At 38.4% G+C, this 23,517-nt stretch overlaps 1 protein-coding gene across 1 annotated transcript in view; it reads right to left on the reverse strand.

Moving 5' to 3' along the window:
- RTL4 (retrotransposon Gag like 4) overlaps window positions 1-23,517 on the reverse strand; it is a 165,535-nt gene that overhangs the window by 96,464 nt on the left and 45,554 nt on the right. Inside the window, 3 exon segments of the mRNA XM_054695609.1 lie at window positions 896-1,086; window positions 14,892-14,951; window positions 16,189-16,226. The gene's annotated coding sequence lies outside the window, so the exon portion shown is untranslated.

Genomic DNA, 23,517 nt, shown 5'->3' on the forward strand with positions numbered 1-23,517 from the left:
CTGCCGCGCCATGTGGGACCCTCGCCGGCCGGCCGGATGGACCGCACTGCAGAGGCTGCAGACAGCCTCACAGTGCAGCGCTCAACTGCCTGCACCACCAGGGAGGCCCTGAAACATTAACTTCTAAACTGCAGCATCATACATATCCAGTGAGCACAATAAAAGTGCCTGCCCATTGGATTGTAAGAATTAAATGAAAAATTGTGTGTACATGCTTTAACTATAAGCCACGAGATACATACGGGGGGAGGGAGGGGGAATTAGGGTCAAATTAAAGGGGATAGGAATTGTATGGGGAATATAACGAAGATGAAACTGCATACATTGTGCAAAAATGAAAAATGACGTAAAATATATAAAATAAAAATAATAAAAGAGACCTCACCTACAGAAAATTATTAAGAAACATTAGCTTTATCAGCTTCTTTTTTTTTTAAAGATTTATTTATTTATACAAGAGCTGGGGTAAAGGCCAGAGGTGTGGGAGGGTGAGAGGATTCACCAGAGACAGGAGCAGAACAGGCAGACGGACCCAAGACACTGCTGAGGGGAGCAGCGGGGGAGACAGAAGAGGTCTGCGGGGCCATGTAGGATCTCGCCAGTCAGTGGAGATCAAACCCGCACTGCAGAGGCTGTGGACAGCTTCACAGCAAGGTGCTCAACTCGCTGAGCCACCGGGAAGGCCCTATCAGCTTCTTTTATCACTAACTAAAGTGATTTTTGTTACTATCACTTTAGTCAATGAGATCCGTAAATTTTATTTATTTATATTTTAAATGTTTTATGTTATACCACAAGATAATCCTTTTTAAAGTTGCATTATTATTGTAAATAACAAGTTTGCTTACTTAATAAATCTTTCCTTAGAGAGATTTCTATCTAAGTTTTAGCTTACCTAAACGAGGTTACATTTTAACAAGGTCTGACATCCGGCCAAGCTGATTTATCTCTTGAAGGACATCCCTGAATGTCCATCTTTCCCCCCTTTGTCTAGGAGTTTTACGGCAATGTTCATTTCTCTTGCTGTGCAGAAATTTTTCAGTTTGATGTAGTCCCATTTTTTAATATTCTCTTTGGTTTCTCTTGCTGTCAGAGACAAATCCAGAAAGACATACTAAAGCCAATATCATGAAGTGTGTTGCTTATATTTTTATTCTATGGATCTTACGGTTTTAGGGTTTAGATACAAGTGCTTAATCCATTTTGAGTTAATTATTTTGTTTATGATGTGACATAGTGTTACAGTTTCATAATTTTGCATGTGGCTGTCCAGCTTTTCTAACAGTATTTGTTGAAGAGATGTTCCTTTCTCCATTGCATACTCTTGGCTCCACTGTCAAAAACTGTCCATGTAAGTGTGTATTTCTAGGCTCACATTTCATTCTGCTCATAGGTTGTCAATTTTTATTCCAATACCACAGTTTTTTTTTTTAATAATAAATTTTATTTTTATATTCCCCATACAATTGCAACCCCCCCATTCTGACCCCAATCCCTCCCCTCCCGCCCCTACCCCCCAAAAAGTGTCTCTGGTTCATAGTTTTTGTTGATTTGATTTTCACTTTCTTATAGTTATTCATTTTCCTGGTCCTTATTTAAGTTTTCTAGATTCCTGCTATGAGTGAGACCATCCGGTATTTTTCTTTTTCTTTTTGGCTTATTTCACTGAGCATGATCCCTTCCAGTGCCATCCATGTTGCTGCAAATTGCATGGTTATCTTTTTTGAATGCTGAGTATATTCCATTGTATATATGACCACATCTTCTTGACCAGTCATCTATTTTTGGGGCATTTGGGCTGTTTCCAAAGCTTAGCTATTGTAAATAGTGCTGCTATAAAAAAATAGGTGGCAGGTGCTCTTTGAATGGTGTTTCTGTGTCCTTTGGTAAATGCCTAGGAGTGGAATTGCTGGATCATATGGAAGCTCTATGTTTAGTAGGTCCAGAAATCTCCACACAGCTCTCCATAGTGCCAATACCACACTGTTTTGACTACTATAACTTTGGCTACTTGAGGTCTTTTGTAGTTCTACATAAATTTTAATAATTATTGCTCTACTTCTTTGAAGAATATCATTGAAACATTGGTATGGATTGCATTCAATCTGTATTTTGCTTTGAATAAGATGGTCATTTTAACACTGTTACTTCTTACAATCCATGAACAAAGAATTTCTTCCCATATCTTTGTCTCTTATTTCAACTCCTTTGTTTATTCCTAATATTTAAGTCTTTTTTTATTCTTTCCCTTCTAGTTTGTTGTGTGCACAAGGAAAGCAAGTAATTTTTGTATATTGGTTTTGTATTCTGTCACTTCACCTTACTGATTTATAGTTTTTAGTGGATTCTTCAAGACCTTCTGTGTATATATATATATACACACACACGTATATAAAAAAATCAAGTAATATACAAATGGTGATATCATTACTTCTTCCTCTCAATTTAGATTCCTTTTATATCTTTCTCTTGCCTAATTTCTGTAGCTGGGATTTCCAATACTTTGTTGAATAGTAATGGTGAAAGTGGACATCCTTATCTTGTACTTGATCTTAGAAAAAAAGCTTTCAATTTTTCACTACTGTTAGTTGTCGATTTGCCACATACGGCTTTTATTATAATGAGATATATTATTTCTGTTCCCATTTTTGAGATTTTTTTAATCATAAGTGGATGTTAAATCTTGTCAATGGTTTTCTCTGCATTGAATGATATGATCATATGATTTTTTAACTTTCCTGTTGCTGCTGTGGAGAATTACATAGACTCACTCATATATGTTCAACCATTCTTGCATCTCTGGAATGGACATGATGAATGATTCTTTTAATGTATTGTGAACTCAGTTTGATAACAATTTGTTGAAGATATGTGTTCATCAAGGATTTTGGTCTGAAGTTTTCTTTCTTTCTCTCCCTCCCTCTCTTGCTTGCTCGCTCGCGCGCGCGCGCGCGTTTTGCCCTTGTCTACTTTTCATATCAGAATAATGCTGGACTCATAAAATCTGATTGGTAGTAGTCCTTCTTCCTCAATTTTTTGGAAGAGTTTGAGAAGGATGGTATTTATTAATATTGGAGTGTTTTGCAGAACTCACTAGTGAAACCATCTGGTACTGAATGTTTCTTTATCGGGAGACTTTTGATTAGTGTTTAAATTTCCTTGCTTAAAATTGGTCTGTTCAGGTTTCAATTTCTTCTTGATAAAGTCTTGGAAGGTTGTATGCTTCTAAAAATTGTCCATTTCTTCTTGGTCATCCTGTATTTTGGGGCATAAATATGCTCATAGTAGTTTCTTATAATACTCTATTTTTGCAATGTGTGTTATAATTTCTCTTTTGTTTTGATTCCATTTATTAGAGTTTTGTACCTTTTCCTCTTAGTGAGCCTAGTTAGAAATTTATTTTATCTTTTCAAAGAACCAGCTCTTGCTTTTACTGAATTTTGGTAGTCTTTTAAAACTTCTATTTCATTTAATTCTGCTACAAGTTTTATTATTAATACTTCCTCTGTTCTACTGACTTTAGGTTTCATTTGTCATTTTTTCTCTAGTTCCTTAACGTGTAAGGTTGAATTAGTGAGATCGTTCCTGTTTCTTAATACAGATCTGCATTGCCATGTACTTCCCTTTTTTTAAAAAATAAATTTTATTTTTATATTCCCCATACAATTACAATCCCCTTATTTTGACCCCAATCCCTCCCCTCCCTGCACCCCACCCCCATAGAGTGTCTCTGGTTCATAGTTTTTGTTGATTTGATTATCACTTTCTTACAGTTATTCATTTTCCTGGTCCCTTATTTAAGTTTTCTAGATTCCTGCTATAAGTGAGACCATCCGGTATTTTTCTATTTCTTTCTGGCTTATTTCACTGAGCATGATCCCTTCCAGTGCCATCCATGTTGCTACAAATTGCATGTGTTTATCTTTTTTGAATGCTGAGTAATATTCCATGGTGTACATGGACCACATCTTCTTGATCCAGTCATCTATTTTGGGGCATTTGGGTTGTTTCCAAAGCTTAGCGATTGTAAATAGTGCTGCTATGAACATAGGAGTACAGGTGCTCTTTAGAATTGATGTTTCTGTGTCCTTTGGGTAAATACCTAGGAGTGGAATTGCTGGATCATATCGAAGCTCTATGTTTAATAAGTCCAGAAATCTCCACACAGCTCTCCATAGTGGTTGGACCAGTTTGCACTCCCACCAACAGTGCAGGAGAGTTCCTTTTTCTCCACATCCTCGCCAACATTTGTGTTGCTAGTTTTTTTAATATGTGCCATTCTCACTTGTGTAAGATGGTATCTCATGGTAGTTTTGATTTGCATTTCCTTGATTACAAGTGATGTTGAACATTTCTTCATATGCCTGTTGGCCATTTGCATTTCCTCCTCAGAGAAGTTCCTTTTTAGCTATTCGGCCCATTTTTTGACAGGATTATTTTCTTTGTTGTTGAGACTCATGAGCTCTTTGCAGATTTTTGTGATCAGTCCTTTATCATTAGTGTTGGGTGCAAAAATGTTCTCCCAGTCGGTGGGGTTTCTCTTTGTTTTTGTTATTGTCTCTTTTGCTGTGCAGAAGCTCTTTAATTTGATGTAGTCCCAGCTGTTTATCTTTGCCTCACTATCACTGCTTTGGGTGATGTGTCTGTAAAGATGTCTTTGATGTGCAAATCCGTAGTGTTTCGCCTATATTTCCTTCTATGTATTTTATGGTTTCAGGTCTTATGTCTAGTTCTTTAATCCATTTTGAGTTGATTTTCGTGTATGGTGTGAGGTAGTGGTCAAGCTTCATTCTTTTGCATGTAGCGACCAGTTTTCCCAGCACCATTTATTGAACAAACTTTCTTTGCTCCAATGCAAAGTCTTTGCTCCTTTGCCAAAGATGAGTTGACCATAAATCTGTGGGTTTATTTCTGGATTTTCTATTCTATTCCATTGGTCTGTGTGTCTGTTCTTGTTCCACATACCATGCAGTTTGATGATTGATATGGCTTTGTAGTATAGTTTGAAGTCTGGGAGTGTGATGCCTCCATTCCCTTCTTTTTTTTTTTTTTCAGGAGAGCTTTGGCTATTCGGGGTTTTTGGTGATTCCATATGAATTTCATCAATAATTGTTCTATTTCTTTGAAGAAATGACATTGAAATTTTGATTGGAATAGCATTGAATCTATATATTGCTTTTGGTAGGATGGCCATTTTAATAATGTTTATTCTTCCAATCCATGAGCAGGGGATGTCTTTCCATTTCTTTGTGTCTTCTTCTATTTCTTTCAACAGTGTTTTATAGTTTTCTTTGTATAGGTCCTTTACCTCTTTTGTTAGATTTATTCCCAAGTATTTGATTTTTTTTTGTTTCAATAATAAAAGGGATGGTTTTTTTGATTTCTTCTTCTTCAGATTTATTGTTTTTGTATAGGAAGGTTACTGACTTTTGTGTGTTGATTCTGTATCCTGCCACTTTACTGAACTGATTGATGAGTTGAATTAGTTTTTCTGTGCAGTTTTTGGGGTTCTCTATGTATATTATCATATCTTCTGAAAATAGTGATAATTTGACTTCTTCTTTTCCTATTTGGATTCCTTGTATGTCTTTCTCTTGTCTTATTGCTCTGGCTAGGACTTCCAGTATTATATTGAAAAGCAGTGGTGAGAGTGGACATCCTTGTCTTGTTCCAGATCTTAATGGAATTGCTTTCAGCTTTTCACCATTGAGAATGATACTGGCTGTTGGCTTGTCATAGATGGCCTTTATGATGTTGAGGTATGTTCCTTGTATCCCAAGAATTTCAAGGGCTTTTATCATGAATGGGTGTTGCACTTTGTTGAAAGCTTTCTCAGCATCTATTGATATTATCATATGATTTTTATATTTCTTTTTGTTGATGTGTTGGATAACGTTGATTGATTTCAGATGTGAAACATCCTGTGTCCCTGGAATGAATCCTACTTGGTCGTGGTGAATTATCTTAAGGATACATTGTTGGATTCTGATAGCTAAAATGTTATTGAGGATTTTTGCATCAGTGTTCATTAGGGAGATTGGCCTGTAGTTTTCCTTGTTTGTGTTGTCCTTGTTCGGTTTTGGTATTAGTGTAATGTTGGCTTCATAGAACGTGTTTGGTATTGTCCCTTCCTTCTCAATTTTTTGGAAGAGTTTGTGAAGGATAGGCACTAATTCGTCTCTGAATGTTTGGTAGAATTCATTTGTAAATCCATCAGGTCCTGGGCTATTGTTTTTGGGGAGGTTTTTGATTACCATTTCAATTTTGCCTGCTGTAATTGGTCTGTTTAGGTGTTCTGTTTTCTTCTTTATTTAGCTTTGGGTGATTGTAGAATTGTAGGAATTTGTCCATCTCCTCTAGATTGTTGAACTTGTTTCCATAGAACTATTCATAGTAGTTACTGATTATTCTTTTGATTTCTGCTGTGTCTGATGTGATTTCTCCTCTTTCATTTATGATCTTGTTTATTTGTGCTTTTCTCCCTTTTTTCCTTTGTGAGCCTGGCTAGGGGTTTGTCTATTTTATTTATTTTTTCAAAGAACCAGCTCTTGGTTTCATTGATCTTCTTCCCTTTTTTTTTTTAAGATTTATTTATTTATACAAGCACTGGGTACAGTCAGAAGTGCGGGAGGATGAGAGAATTCACCAGAGCCAGAGCGGGGAGCAGAACAGGCAGGACCGAAATACACTGCTGAGGGGAGCAGCGGGCATGGCAGGAGAGGTCTGCGTGCCATGTGGGACCCTCACTGGTAGCCGGGGATCGAACCAGCACTGCAGAGGCTGCGGGCAGCTTAGCAGCCCAGCGCTCAACCACTGTACCACCAGGGAGGCCCGCCATGTACTTCCCTTTTAATATTGCTTTTGCTGTGTCCCATAGTTTCCGGTACCTCATGTCTTCATTTTAATTTTTCTCCAGTTATTTCATTTTAACTTGTCTTTTGATTTCCTCATTTGTCCAATAGCTACTCAGCAGCATGTTTGTCAGTCTCCAAATATTACAGTTTTCCCCCATTATTTGTAGTTAGATATCTTGTAATCAGAGAAGGTACTTGATATAATTTTAATTTTCCTGAAATTATTGACACTGTTTCATAAACTAACTTGTGGTTTGTTCCATGTGCACTTGGGAAGAATGTGTATTCAGCTTTTTGGGCATAGAGTGCCCTATAAGAGTCTGTTACGTCTATTAAGCACCTCTGGTATAATTCCACCTTTAAGACTATTGTTTCCTTGTTGATTTTCTGTCTATTTGATCTGTCTATTGATGAAAGTGGGGTACTGAAATTTGACTATTGTGTTGCTGTCACAATGACTATTGTGTTGCTGTCAATATCAGTGCTTATCTTTGTTAATACTTACTTTATATATATATATATATATATGTAGATGCTTCTTCATTTCATGCATGCATATTGATAAGTTTTTGTCTTCCTGATGTATGACTTCCTTAATCACTATATGATGTCCTTCCCTGTCTCTTCCTATCTTTTTTGGCTGGAAGTCTATTATATCTGATGTAAGTATTACTGTTCTTTTCTTTATTTAAGGTACCGTTTTCCTGTAGAATTGTTTTCTGATATTTCACTTTGAGCTTTTGATTATTTTTTGATCTCACATGAGTCTCCTACAGACAGCAGAAAGTTTTCTGATCTATCCACCCATTCTGTCTTTTTGGTGGTGAATTCAGTCCATTTACATTGAGGGTTATTATTGATATATGAGTGTTTGCTACTACATTTTCTTTAGTTTTCTGTTTCAGTTTACTTCCGTTTTCATTATTTTTGTGGACTTTCTTCTCTTTGATTTATATAGGAAACTTCTTTCAACATTTCTTATAGGGTTGGTCTAGTGTTGGCAAACTCCTTCAGATTTTGTTTGCCTTGGAATGCCTGTATTTCTAATTCATATATGAAAGACAGTCTTGCAGGATATAGTTTTTATCTTTGAGTATTTTGAATATGTCATTTCATTCTCTCTCTACCTGCAAAGTTTTTGCTGAGATGTCTGCTAAAAGCCTGAATAGGGTTACCCTTATAACTTATGTGCTCTTTGTCCTCCTAGCTACATTCAATATTTATTCTTTGTCTTGAATTCTTGATATTTTCTCCACTCTATGTCTTGGTGTAAAAACTAACACTGAAGGAGTGATGATGGAAAGATCTAGAATACTGGGAACTGTTGAAGATGGCAAGCTTATGGGTCAAATGGCAGCATGGGGTTCTAGAGTTGGCATAAAATCAAGCATCCTAACAGATGTTGACCAAAGAGGGGCAGGGGTCCCTAAAAGAACGACAAGAAAAATCAAGAAGAAGCTCCTTAGATTTCAGAATTTAGCTCCTGGCCAGTCATATATACAGATAGCAATGAGATAGGTGTTCTGATGTAGCCACTGAAAAAAGCCTTCCACTTTGCATCCCATGGCCTCACAGAGGTGGCAGAGAGGGACAAATGCTGTGGGGAGACTCTGATCTCCACTGCTTTCAGTGCTTCTATATAAAAGCAGCATAAGAGAAAGAGAGTGTTTTCCAAACTCAGAGCTTACCCAGCCTGGGCAAGTGGCTCTGCTTCCCTCCTTTTATTCCTCCCCTCTCTATAACTGGTTACTGCCCGAGGTACCTGTTTCATCCAGTTAAAGGCAAAACGTATTAGTTAAGAGCTCTGGAGTCGGTCTGGGTGTGATTGAAAGCTAGTTATTCCAGTTACTTGTGTGACCTTGGGTAAGTCATTGAATCTTTCCGAAGCTTGGTTTCCTCATTTGTAAAATGCAGATAATTAGAATTGACCTTCCTTACAGGATTGTTGTGAGACTTAAATAAGATAATAGCTGTTGAGTTCTTCTCCCAAAGCCCTGATTATGTTTAAATTGTAGATAAGTGATTGCTATGCTTGCCAGTTATCATATATTGTTCTCTTGACAAGCACATCATAGCTTACTCCCAAAACATAAATGCGCTCTGAGCAAATATGTTTCAAAATCAAATACTCATTGACTAGAACCATGATGGAGTTTGGGGGCGGGGAGGCAAGGTATAGAGATGGATACATAAATACCCACCTACAAATCTGTCAGTCTCTCACCTCTCAAGAAACTTTTGGCAAGGGACTTTTGAAAGCCAACTATAGATTTTGATGGTAACCATCTCCTCTGCATTTCACACCTCACCTCACCACCATGCCACAATCCAGAAGGCAGAATCCTGTCAGGACAATCACAAAATTCAGTCCAGGAAGGGAAAAACTATTTCAGGTCACCTAGATAAACCTCTTCTGAGGCCCAGAGAGGCCAAGCATTTTGCTCAAGTTCCCACAGCAAGTCAATGCTGAGCTAGCAGCCAAAACCAAACCTCTTAATTTTTATGTAGCTTCCCAAAGGAAGTAGCACATGATAAAATCTGAAAATTGCACAATGTCCCTCTGAGAGTACAGCACTGGCTATACAATGGCATATATTATACAGGGAATAACAATTGTGTTTCTTCTCTCCCTGCTGAGCTGTGTTTGGCAAGTTATTGGTAATGAAAAAGGTGTAGTTGTAATTCACTGTGATTACTCCCCATCCCCTCCATGAACATGCTATGTGCTCAGCCATTTGCTTGCATGTAGATTACTTATGTTATTGAGAATCTGCATATCTACCCAGCTCAGATCTATGAATTACTGATAGCTCATGAGGGACAAAGGTAGAAAGTAATTTTTTCACATCTTGACAATCCTTGGCATTGTTCCCAATCAAAAGGGATTCTTTTTGTTTGTTTGTTTGTTTCAGTGTTTATTTCATGTTTTTTTTTTTTAATTTTTCATCTTTGCACAATGTATACATTTTCATTTGGTTATATTACCCATACAATTGCACCCCCCCTTATTTTGACTCTAGTCCTTCCTCTCCCCGCCCCCCCTTCCCGCCCCCCCCATAGTGTGTCTCTGGTTTATAGTTGCTTGTTGATTTTGATTTTTACTTTGTATTGATTAGCCTTTTTCCTGGTCTCTTATTTAGGTTTTCTAAATTCCTGCTACGAGTGAGACCATCCGGGATTTTTCTTTTTTTTTTTCTGGCTATTTCGCTGAGCATGATCCCTTCTAGCTCCATCCATGTTGCTGCAAACTGCATGTGTTTATCTTTTTTGATTGCTGAGTAATATTCCATTGTGTATATGTACCACGTCTTCTTGATCCAGTCATCTATATTTTGGCATTTGGGTTGTTTCCTTAGCTTAGTTATTGTAAATAGTGCTGCTATAAACATAGGGGTGCAGGTGCTCTTTGGAATTAATGTTTCTGTGTCATTTGGGTAAATACCTAGGAGTAGAATTACTGGATCTTATGGAAGCTCTATTTTTAGTAGGTCAAGAAATCTCCAAACAGCTCTCCTTAGTGGTTGGACCAGTCAAAAGGGATTCTTGAAATGCTTTTTATTAGTGGTCAAATATCTAGGTGATGTGTCAATGAATGTGGAGGGAAGGAGAGATAGGGAAGGAGAAATGTAATAATGGGGTGGGAGGGAAGAAGCATGGGGAAAGAGGGGGAAGGAGGGAGTAGGAGAATAATGGGTGGGTCAGGAAATTTATTAACATTTATTATACCTCATTCTAGAACAATACACAAGAGTGTTTCTCAAAAATATGTGTTATCATGTTTAGTAGGCTGCCACACAGAAAAGATTTCTGAGAACCAAAAAAAAAAAAAAAAACAAAGTATGTTAAAATTCTGTAAGCAAAGAGTAGTTACTGTAGGATTACTTGGAGTCTCATATTTTGATCTCATCTACTTGGAGTCTCATGTTGACCTTATCTCTGGTAGATCCTGCATATAGTGTTACCCCAAATTATTTTGATGAGGGAATGAATATGCCCTTGGTCTTTTCATCAGAAAACAGGTCCTTTTAATTAGCAAAATACCTGGAATTACATTCTATACTTACCTATTCAGGTGCTTATCAACACCTGCCACAATAACCATGTGGCTTTTGTAATACCTTACATGACAACATGCTTCCAGTCACAAATACACCCAGCAAGTAGTGACTGGTAACTTGGAGAAGGCCATTCTCCCATGTGAAGTCTCCTTCATTGTCAATACCCTTGGCTCTGTAGACCACTGTCTTCCTGGCATGACCCAGAGTCACAGAAAGATATGACTGGAGTTGTGTATTTTATAATTAGGCAGATTGCCTTGGGTATCAGCCAAAAAAAGATCTAGGTCCTTCACAACCCAACCACAACACCATACTCAAATAAAGAAAAGAAAGAGGGCCACATTAGCTTCTATAAAGATTATAAATGCAATGCTAGGGAACAGTATTAGTACAAGCTAATAGGTAGCAATTATTAGTTTGCAAACACTAGTGTGTCAATAGAAGTAGTATTGTCTTAGTGGCTGTAGGATAGGCACCACTGCATATTGAAATATAAAGTATTATTGAGAACATCTGTTTATACTGAATTAACATAAAATAGAAGTCTATATCCCATTAGCCTGAATGGGAAAATAACAATACAGTCCCATTCAATTCAAAAACCTCAACCAGTTTTTTTAACCATTACTGAAACACTCTCAGAAATAGAATCTTGAAACAGTAATTCAAGGAATTATCCAATCAATACTATTTAAGTTTTCTACCTGATAGGCTGCTGTCATCCCCTGAAGGAAAATAACCTTACAATAATCAACCCACATTTTGGCTAGTATAACTTCCTTGCTCGTACCTCATTTTGCCTAACTGTCATTTCGTACAGCTCCTTGGAGGTCCTTTCTATCTACTTGATTGGATGCTGTCAGATTCATGAATCACCGATTAAAGTTGATAAGATCTTTGAAATATAGTCAGTTGATTTTTGCTTTTCACAACACTTTGGTATATATCCTTTCATAGTTGTTCTATGCATGCATGCAATGCTCATATTTTTCCTACATTGGGCTCAAACTATCAAACCAATTTGTAACCTAGTTTTCCTATAAAAAGACATTGTGGCAATGAATGTGCATTTACAACATTATTTTAAAAAGATTACATCATATTGTAGCATTCAATAGAGCTGATTTAATAAATTATCTAATATTGAATATTTAAATTGCTTCAAATTCTATGCCAATCAGACAACTGGAAGTAACCTAAATGTTATCAGTAAGGGAGTAATTAAATAAAATATATGAAGCTATTCAATGGAATACTAAGCAGTTTTTACGAAGCTTGATGTAGAATGCTAAGTGATGATATAGAGGAGTTCTAAGATATGTTATTAAGTAAAAAGAGATAACTGCAAAGTCACATGAGTATTTTATATATTATGGATAGATTATTGTACGTGCAAAGATTTTTCTGCATGGATATCAGATATAAAAATCACAAAACTGTCAGAATGCTTTTATTTTGGTAGCTTGGGGCTAGAAATGGACAGGAAGAGGAAAAGATTGACTTGTTTTTTTAAGATTTATCCATTTATGCATACAAGAACTGGGGTACAGGCCAGAAGTGTGGGGGGTGAGAGGATTCACTAGAGACAGAGTGGGGAACAGAACAGGCAGACTGATTGAAAGCAGATCCAGGGCCTCACTGGTAGTGCAAGGGTTTAAGTCAAAGCACTATGAGGCTATCAGCAGCCACTGTAGCATGAGTTCGATCCCTGGCCAGGGAGTTAAACCACATGGCACAGCAGACCTCTCCTGTCTCACCCACTGCTCCCCTCAGCAGTGTATTTCAGTAGATCTGCCTGTTCTGCTCCCCACTCTGTCTCTGGTGAATCATCTCATCCCCACCCCCTCCACTGCACCACTGGCCTACACCCAAGCCTTGTATGCATAAATAAATAAATCTTTAAACAAAAAAAGAAAGCAGATTCACTTTTTTTTTTTGAAAGCAGATTCACTTTTAACCTGATCCATATACTGTGTCTCCATAGTTAAAAGACAGTTGATAACTAATAATACTTTCAGCATGGAAAATGACAATATTTATATGGTCATCAAAGTAGAATGACAAGTTTGCCATGCCATTGGCAAAAACTGCCCATGGACTTTGGTTGCCCCAGTATCTAACAGACTACCTGGAAGGATCAATTGTTCAGCCCACCTGAACTCCTCCCAAGCACATCTGTATGCCTCCACTTACAAGATGGAAAATATTGTTCAAATATCCAAGAGGACCAATCCCCAAAATCATCAGAGTTAAAGGTAAAATACCTGTGTTAAAAGCCCTGTCTTGAATAGCCTGCAATTGGCAAGAGCAGTCTGCAAAGGCAAGAGAGGAACACTTGGTCTTGGGAACGAACTGACTCAGATAAGGCTGAGCCACTTACATTGACTCACTCAGAAGAGAGGGCTATAGTCACTATGTTTTACAAAGGGTAGGTTAATCCAGAAAATTAGTTTAAGTAAAGTTCAATTAAAGAACTTCTGTCAATGGTACCATATGTATGGGTAGAAGTGAAAGCTGACCTTACTTCTGGGATCTAGCACAAATAAGGGTCCCTGAAGGACCTCACTCTTTTTTAAGGGGAATTTTTTTTCAAATATTTATTTTTTTATGTATACAATAGCTGGGGTACAAGCCAGAGACACAGGAGGGTGAGAGGATTCACCAGAGACAGAGTGGGGAGAAGAACAGGCAGACAGACCAAAAGCACTGCTGAGGGGAGCAGCAGGCAAGACAGGAGAGGTCTACCGTGCCATGTGGGTATCTCCCCGGCCAGCCAGGAATAGAACCCATGCTTCAGAGGCTGTGGACAGCTTCATAGCGCTGTGCTCAACACGCTGTGCCACCAGGGAGGCCCGTTTAAGGTGAATTTGTACTTGATCACTGGAACTACAATTGCTGGAGATACCCAAATCAGGTTAAGTGTAGGGTCAGGAACACTTAACCAGCCATGAAGCAGAGGAGCACTTATTAAGACCCAGAACATATATCTTCTGTCCAACCGCTGGTCCTGAGAGGGAAGGAGCATAAGATACCCCGCAGAAAACTTTAAGAATAGGAAACGAATGACCTTGAAGAAAGTTACCATCATGATAAGGGACCCTGGGAAGAGGAGACCTAATTTGTAACATGGGTGAGGTAGAGCCGGGCTAAGCCTCTAAGGCTTTTTAGGCTCCATTTTAGACACAGTACTTCATAGCTATGCCCAGGCTGTTTCTCTTTCTCTCATAATAGCTAACATTTAAGATCACTTATAAATGGTAAACAGTCAGTTCACAAGCTTTATTCCATTTTATCCTCAGAGGGAGAGTTAAATGAGTCAATCCATGTAAAGCAGTTGAGGACAGTATCTCACATATAATAGGCACTCAATGTAAGCTAGCACAAACAAAAAAATACTCTGAGGTATACATCATATTATCCATGCTTAACATTTGAAACAACTGATGTTCAGAGAGGTGATAGGACTTACTTAATGTCAAAATGATAGTAAATGGAAAAGGTGAAATGTAGGCAGTACTACACTATTATTATCCCATGTACCCAATGAGCCAACTCACCCACCAACATGTTCCTGGACATCTACTCAGTCTCATGCACTTTGGATGTGAGATGATGAAGTCTCAGTTTCTGTCCTCAAGTAACCCAAAGTCTAATATTACAGGTTTTAGCTAGGTCTCAGTTTTGAGACAGAGTTACAGCTAGAGCGTCCTGATAGCAGTGTCTCAGAGCTCACAGCCCCTCTTTTCCACATTAAACCTCTGCTGTCTACGTAGAGTAGGCCCATGAGAAACCTAGTATAAATTAACACATGTATCACAGTGAAAAATAAAGATTTAGACCCACTTTTTGTTGTGGAAAAAGATATAAAAATTAGCATGGTGTCTGTACCATACTTTAAGCATACACAGGAAGACACTATTAATTCCACTTGGGACCAAGGAAATATAATAAATGGGGATAGATAGCATGGAGGGATTACCTTCTAGAATCTTATAGCAGGTGAGATAGAGCTCACTGGACAATGGAATGGACGTCAGTACTGGAACAGGAAAAGGAACAAAAAATGGACACAATCAGTGCTAAGCCCCCTAATTTCTATCTTTAGTACCAAAGAATAACAATGGGAGGAAAGTGCCAAGAAAGAGAAGGAAAAGGAAAGGGATTCTCAAGAGCAGAAAACCCAGAAGAAATGGAAAACATGAGACTGGGGAAGGATGCTTTGAGCCTAGGTGTCCTGGAAGCTAATACTGAGAGTTGGTGCTGGCAGAAGGGTTACAGGAGGAGGTCACAGCATCTCCAGGAGTTTGGTGAAGAAAATGAAATTGAGTGTAGTGCAGCTAAAAAGGGTCTGATTTAATTCTGCTGTAACTCCTCAGATGCACCCAGGAATTCTGGGGTCGAATCAAAGCTAGGTAAAAGGGGACTGGGTCAGTTAGCACAAACTAAGAGCACTTAGGCAGCCCAGAGAAAAATAGGGTTGCTGAGCTTCAGGGTCTTTGTTGTGGTTGGAGTGTTAAGGTGCAAGGGGGAAATGATAATAGATGAGGCTGCATACAAAGGAATGCCCAAGGGCAAATGCTAAAGGGTCTTACTACTACATAGGCCTTGGCAGCTGCTGCCTCATGGCCATGTTCTTTGGAGGAAAAGCACTTTTCATCCTTCCACTTATCTGCTATGTAGCAGAGGACACACAAGGAAATAGACAGTTCATTCCAGTATAAAATAACATATTTCAGCAACATTTTTCAGCAATATAAAACATAACTGACTATTGTCACCTGATTTTGGATTTGGGACATTTGGTTACAATCTTCATGTACTTCAATATAAAAAAAAAAAACTATGCAAATTGCACAGTTATTCCAACAGAAAAAAAGGAATGCAAACTTAATGAGCTGTACTCAGAGTGCTTAATGAAGTTGGCACTACAGATGATGAAGTCAGGAATGGAAACAGACCCATTAGGCTCACTTTCTCTGGTATGCCTCCCATCAGTTACAGCTGAAAATGATTGGCCATGACACCCCAGAAGCTCAAGGTACTGAACCTGGCTCTGGGGCTTTGAGATGCAAAATGATAGGCGGCTCAGGTGTGCGCTACTGGTAGATTTCATATGTGGGTTGCCACTGTGTACCTTGATTTGCACTGGCAGTGAGGACCCGTGATGCACTTGATTTGATACTTTGAAGACAAGGGCTTATTGAATCCATTGAGGTCAACATGTGAAGAGAAGAGAAGCAGAGTATCTATACTTCATGTGAGCATAAAGAACTAACCTCATGGGAAGTGCCAAATTGCCCAGGTATCTTGGGAGCTAAGGAGAGAAAGGGCAATAATATCAGATAGAGGTCTGAGTAGCAGGAGAGTGAGAAGTGAGATGAAAGACATACCAGCTTTTACATGGATATATTTAATTCAAGAGCTCTTAGAGGTCAAAAATCATTTTAGATGCACTTAGTAGCAATAAAGTCATCTTCAAAGAGCAAGCAATACTTATGTCACTTCCAAAAAAACCTTCTGTAGTGAAACATAGACATACTGAAACTCATGGACTTACTGTAATTCAAATACCCTTAGCTTTAGAGGGCAGAAGCTATTGAAGACAAAGAGAAAATGTGTTGTAAAGGTGAATTATGAGAATGTATTTGTAGAAATAGCTAATTATCATAGACAAAACAGGGTTTCCTCAAAGACTGGTCTTTTCCTGCCCTTGCTGGTACATGATGATGAGTCTATTAGTATGTGCATGAGAGCATCAAAAGAGGCCATCACCAGTCAGACCTGGTATTGAGCTTGCTAATTATTAATGAAATGAACTACCTAGGATGTTGGTCATATAAAAAAAAATACCAGGTAAATTGCAAAGATCATGCTATATATTCCTAGAATATTAAAGCAGAGTCCAAGTACTGGGGTTGAAAGTAATGTGAGGTATCAAACTACATAGTAATAGAGAAAATTTAGGGGGATCAAATGGTTAGTAGCTTCAAGTATCCCTGGGACACCCTGAACACATTGGATCCTCTGTCCTCATCTCCCAAATTCCTGCCTGTGCTGTGGGTCCCAGAGTTGTTTAGACTTACACATTGAACAATCAGTACAAGATCTACCTAGACCAGAATTTGCAAGATCAGTGTGATTCCTATAACTACCTGCCAAATGTGTGCATATATGTATTTCTCTGGAGAGAACTAATAGCTTTCATCTCATTCCTAAAGTGGACAAAGTTCCCTCCACCCTCCCCAGAAATGAAGAACCATTTCTAGACATGTTTTATTTACAAAGAGCAGTCACAGGGAAGTTTTCTGAATATTATCTTTTGCTATTATGTACATATCCATCAGTTCTAGACCTAAGCAATTGGGTGATATAAATGGAAACTTATTTTTGAGTGTGAAAACCTACAAACTGCTCAAACTGGTAGAGTTAGGGAGTTTGGCCAAATGACAATTCAGCTTACTGTCCAATATTGTGAACAGCCACTAACTTCACTGTGGGTACTAATTCCATGTTGTAAAATGGAAGGCTGTCTTTAAGCAATGTAAATTCATTAACTGTTTTGTGACCACAAAATATTGTAGATCAGAATTGATTGTACTTTTAGTTAATTAGACTTCTTTTAATGCCAGAAAGGAAATTAATTTTAATTAAAACCCATTGCGACTCTCTTTGTTCTGTCTCCTAAGGTAGGAATAATTCTACCAGTTGGCCTCTTGTTTAGGTGATTGCATCAAGACCATTAACCCATTCTTATTGCTTATATTATCAAAATTATACCGTTTGTGGGAGTATAAATTGGTGCAATCTTTGTGGGAAGCAATATGGATATTGTTTAAAAAATTAAAAATAGAAAATCTATACAATCCAGCTATCCCACTTCTGGGTATTTACCTCTCCCCCCCCCCAAAAAAAAAAAAGAAAACTAGTTAGAAGAGCTATTATGTGACCCATGTTTATTGCAGTACTATTTACAATAGCCAAGAACTGAAAACAATCTAAATACCCATCAATTGATGAAAATATAAAGAATATGTGTTATATATACACAATGGAATACTGTTCAGCTACAAAAAGGATGAAATCCTTCTATTTGCAACAACATGGATGAGCTTAGAGGGAATTATGCTTACTGAAATAAGTCAGACAGAAAAAGACAAACACCATTTCTATCAGTCATATGGTATATAATGAATTCCTGAAGCTTATATAATGTTATAATGCAATGTTACTTCAATAAACATATACAAAGATTATCAAAGTTATCAGCAGTTATTATCAGATAATATTGACAGAAAATCATGATTCCAAAATTCTCACTGGAAATGTATGGTTCATTTAAGAAACTGAATGGATAACGGATCCCCTGTTTTATAGATTGGAAGTTAAAGAGTAGAAATAACACACAAGAAAAAATTGGGGCTATGAAGAATATACATCTATCAGTGGAATGCATGCTTTCAGACAGGGACTCTTAATGGAAACCTCTGACTCAGTCAGCAATGAAAAGATGAAAGTACGCCTAACAGAGGGGACAGCTTATCACCTCTATTTCTCCAGTAATCTTGCCCACATGGAGAATAATAACCATCCCAGCATTACTTTTAAGTTAAAGAGAATAGGAGTCATAAGAAGAAAAAGATCAAAGTGCTGCCAGAGGTCCATATTGGCTTGTTCTTTGATTCTTTGTGGGCTGTCAACATTGCCATTAGCAATTCTTAGGACAGAAGCTTTCACAAGCACAGTAGGAAGAGCAAAGGTCCCTCTACACACTAGATGTGTTGTTGAGAAGTTAGTTATAACTCAAGGACTGAGAGTCAATGAGTCTATGAGCAGTTGCTTCTGCTAAAAGAATGGTTTGGCCTTTATTTATAAATATCTAGTATGGCCCTCATTTCAAAATTTATATATATGTGTGTAAAATATATATTATATAGAAAACATATATATTATACATAATATAATAATATACATAATATAATAATATTTATATTTATATTATAAATATAAATATATATTGAGTAGAATATAGAGAGCAAGTAGAATATACTGAGTAGAATATATATAGTACATATATATGATTGAGCTATTTTGCGCTATACATTTAATGGGAAAGTCTTGGGGTTGGTTCACAGGTTAATTAAAATTCCTAAAGTGTAGTTAGGTTCTGAGTTCAGAAAACTAGCATTTTCTAAAATTCCTAGTTCATTGAAATTTTTCATTTAATTTGCTTTGTAAATTAGATCCTATATCAAATGCTATTTAAAGGAAACCTCTGGGCAAGGAATCATCTTTTGTTAATTATCATGACAAGCACTCAAATTTCATGGTACTGTATATTCAGACTTTTGCTTATCAGGTTTTCTTGGGAATGGAGAGGCACATGGGTAATCGATTCAGGGAACTACTTCAGAGAGGCCCTTGCACTGCTAGTCATTATCCAGTAGCACTATTAGTTCTCCAAATTTGAGGGGAAGGGGTTAAAGAAAGATGCTGGTCCACAGGTAGATTTTCATTCTTAAATAGAAAAGAACATTTAAAAAATGCAGCAAAGGTCAACTAAAGGTCTTTGGTCCTATATCTCCTTCCTTAACTGAGAAAATTATTCTGGTCGGGGCCCATGGTTGGCTTTTAGCTCTGGAGGGCAGATGGGAGGATCAGAAGCGACAAAAACATTTGGATAATTTCAGAGACTTGAACAGAGGCAAAAAACGTGGAGAAAATCAAAAAATGCACATTCATTCCAGAGGTTATTGACAAGATTAATTACCTCATAACTGCTTTAATAAAATGACTCTAGGCATATTGCAACTATAATTATCCATAAAAATCCTAATGAATTCAATTTCTCCAGATATCACCCTGCTGCAACTGGTGAGTGTAGAAGACATAGGGGGTGGAGGCAGTCTAGCTCTTAGGGAGGGAAGGCAGAAGGGAAAAGGAGGAAGAGATGGTTGGTGCAACTAGGGAGTATCTAATTGGGTCAAGCGTGCAGGGTGAATGATGTTTAGTCTGGCTCATGCTTTGTGATGTTTCATATTGATCTATGGACCCTGTTTTTAGATGTCAGTGTTTCTGTTGAAAACAAGCCCAAACATCACTATTTCCCTTAACTCCCCCCACCCCATTGTTGTGTAGTGTATGCACGCACACATGTGCATGCACACTTATCTGTGTTCATGAATTTGGCTCAAATCCTCTTTACATAATGCACATAAGGAACAAGACCAACTCTCATCTTGTTCAAACTGGCACTGGTCAAACTGAGAGGAAGGAAATGTTGGTCTGTGGTTCTCTCTCCCCAGGCTTTCTACATCCTGCTACCTACTTGGGGACCTATTCCATTTCCAAGACCCTCAAGCTGCCTCTGGGATACTTAGGGCCCTATTCCAAACCCGTTCTCTCTGGGAAACATCCACTCAGGTGGCTCCTGCCTCTTTCTTCCTTATGCAAAATGTTCCCATCTGGGCCCTATTCCCACAAAATCTTGCTGTCACCGAGCTATCCTACTGAAAACATAATGACAGAAATGTTATTTAGACTGGAAGTCAGAGTGACTCTATACCATGTAATAGCCATAAAGTTTGGGGGCAAATATCTTAAGTTCTTTAAATTATATACAATAACCCAGTGACAAAAGCTCTGTGATTAATCAGGAAGATTAAGACACATGTTCAAGGTCATACAAAACAAAGTGATAGATCCAGGATACAAACCCAAATTTATCTGGCTCTGAGTCAAAGTTCTTTCCAGTGTTTATTCTAATTGTTTTTATTGTAATATGTCCTGTATTCCTAATAGCACTATAAACTTCCAAAGCGGAATGCATGTCTCATCAAACTTTTAGATCCTGCTTCCTCCACTGTAAAATCCAGTTTTTTATTTCAACGAAGTTGACTTTAACATTCACTGACTTGGATGGCATTGTTTGAATCAAGCCTAGAAAAATCATCCCTCAGGCAAAAGAGCACCAGTTCTCTCAATGTTAACTCACCAAAAGGTTTTCTTGCCCGGGACTTATCAGGTCTCTCATCATTTACTACCTTATGCCTCTCTCCTTTTGTACTTACCAGGCTGGGTGATAGAGGTGCAGTGAGGGGATGTTAAGGGCTTGAAGGGTCCTGCACTTTCAGGTTGAAGTTTTATTCATTCATTCAACACATCTTTACTGAGCACCATCAATGTGCCAAATATGTTTCTAGCTACCAGGGTTACAGACAAGACTGTCAAGCCTGGAACTGCACTCTCTTTATTAGTGTTCACTTATATAAGGATCACCTCTCTGCAGAAGGATAAAACTAAGCACACCCTTGAGGTCAGGGCTTGGACATTTGACTTATTTGAGTCAGTGTAATGAGACACATGTCACCTCTGGGCAAAAACTTTTAAGAGTTACTGAACGCTTGGCTACCAGGCATTTTGCCTATATAGCAATAAGTCCCAATGTTACAGAGGTGGCTATTCTGTTAGGCTAGTTCTGACACAGAGCAGGGTAAGGGGCACCCCAGAACCCCCAAACCTGCCCACTCTAAGTAGGTTTTGCCATCCACCGCATCAAGACAAAACATATTCTAGTGCATAAGACCTCCAATGGAAAGGAATTTTAACATAGTGTGCAATATAGAAAAGGGAAAAAATAAAATTTCTAAATCAAGCACCGAAGTCACCCATGCCCTTGTGGGCCAAACAGGATTGGCCCAAAGCAGGGCCACTGAGACCTGAAAGCCTGCCACATGTCTAAGGACTTTCTGGTGGGACCCATAGAAAAGGGTCAGAAGGGGCAAGGCCAGCATAAAAGCTGCCATTGTTAACATCCCCACTGGGCTCTCACCCACATCTGTTTCAACCATTCAAGGACCAAAAAGCAAGCGCAGTTTCTTCACATGTCTCTCTGCTCCATGTGCCTCCTCCAGGGCTCCTTCTGGCTCCCCATCATTCCTCCTTCCTTCCCACTCTCTTCTCCAGCTTCTCTTCTCTCTGCTCAGCTCCACCCTCCCTTGGGTAGGGCAGGGAAACTGGAACTCCCTTTTTCCAGGGGACCACCCTATTACAGCACCCAGAATTAGGATGGCATGGAGAAATGTCCCAGGTAATATGCAATGAGTATGAGGGAAAATAAATTTCTGCCAATTCAAGCCACCATAAATTTTTAGGTCATTTCTTACTGCATCATAATCTAGCATACCCTGATTGGAACAGACTGAAAGGAAAATAAAGAAAACAGAACCCCATTCTCCCTTGAAGTCATTGCTATGGATTTACTAGAAGCTATCTAATTGAGGCTTGAGGTTTGGAAGGCTATATATGAGAAAACTTGAAGGGAAACGTTACAAACCAGTCCCGACTATGGCAATGCCCTTTATCAAATTAGCACTTTCTTTATAAAGTCAATAAAAACAAACATCTCTACAATGAAACTGTAAGCACATGTTTGCATAGATTCAGCAAATACATAAGCCAGAAGGGTTAAGCTTGAGTGTTTCTCCCACTAACAACCTAGTAATCAATTTCATATACTGTGCCATTTCTTTTGGTTGTTTTCTATAAAAGTGAACTTCTAATGTTCTCCCTGGGAAACTATTCATGATACAACCTTCAAGTCAAAATTTGTGGTCTGCATAGTCATCATAACTTCATCGTGGGCCATGGCAACCATGAGAATGAGACTTATAGACCCTCTTAACTGCAATGAGCATAACTGAACAAGGGCCCCAGCTGCCATGCTCTGAAATCCATCACAGCACTTGCTCCCAAGTCATACTATGCACAGGCCATCCCAACTAAGTATGGCAGGGAATTTTAAAGAAGTCCACTCCTGGGAAACATAGGACTCCTCTGATGGCTAACTTACAAAACCTTTAGACAGCTCAGTGGCCTAGGATATTTCACAGGACTCATTCTCTCTCCTTTACTTGAGATCGGACTTAAATTGTCACCTGTTAGATCTCCAAGTCTTTACTGCCCCCCCCCTTCTCTCTTGGACATTTAATCTCATCTTGGTATCTGTTTCTCAGAGAACCTTGACAGGCACATGGGCCAATTTGTTGTTAGTCCGAAAGATGTTGGGGCCTAGTCCTGGGGGCAAGAAAGGATGTTCACTTAAAGCATTTATAGTTCTGAAGTGAAGGCCCCTATTAATATGCAGGCCTCTTGAGAATAACAAGTGTGAATCCATGCTGAGTGCATACATGTAATACAATACCTAGCACAGAGGAAGTATTCAATATATTTTCATCAAATTAAGAAATCAATGAATACTCCCAAGATTAGTGGTTTTGTTATAGGACAGGGAGAGGGGCAGCCCAAACCCCACAAACCTGCCTATTCTAAATGGGTTCTGCCATCCGCCGCATCAACACAAAACATAGGAGACTTTAATGGGAAGGAACTTTAATAAAACTAGGAAACAATACAGGTAAGGCAAAGAGTCTAGTTTCTAAGTGAAGCACCCAAAGTTACCCGTCCCCTCGTGGGTAAAAGTCCATCCAAATGGGATTGGCCCAGAGCGAGGCCCCAAAGCCTGCCATGAGTCTAAAGCACCTTCCAGTGGGGACCCACAGCAAAGGGTCAGAAACAATCAGACAAGCCCAGAAGGAAAAGAGCAAAAT

Source organism: Talpa occidentalis, unplaced genomic scaffold (assembly GCF_014898055.3).
Source record: "Talpa occidentalis isolate TD23 unplaced genomic scaffold, MPIMG_talOcc4v2.1 talOcc4.15, whole genome shotgun sequence".
Lineage (NCBI taxonomy): Eukaryota > Metazoa > Chordata > Mammalia > Eulipotyphla > Talpidae > Talpa > Talpa occidentalis.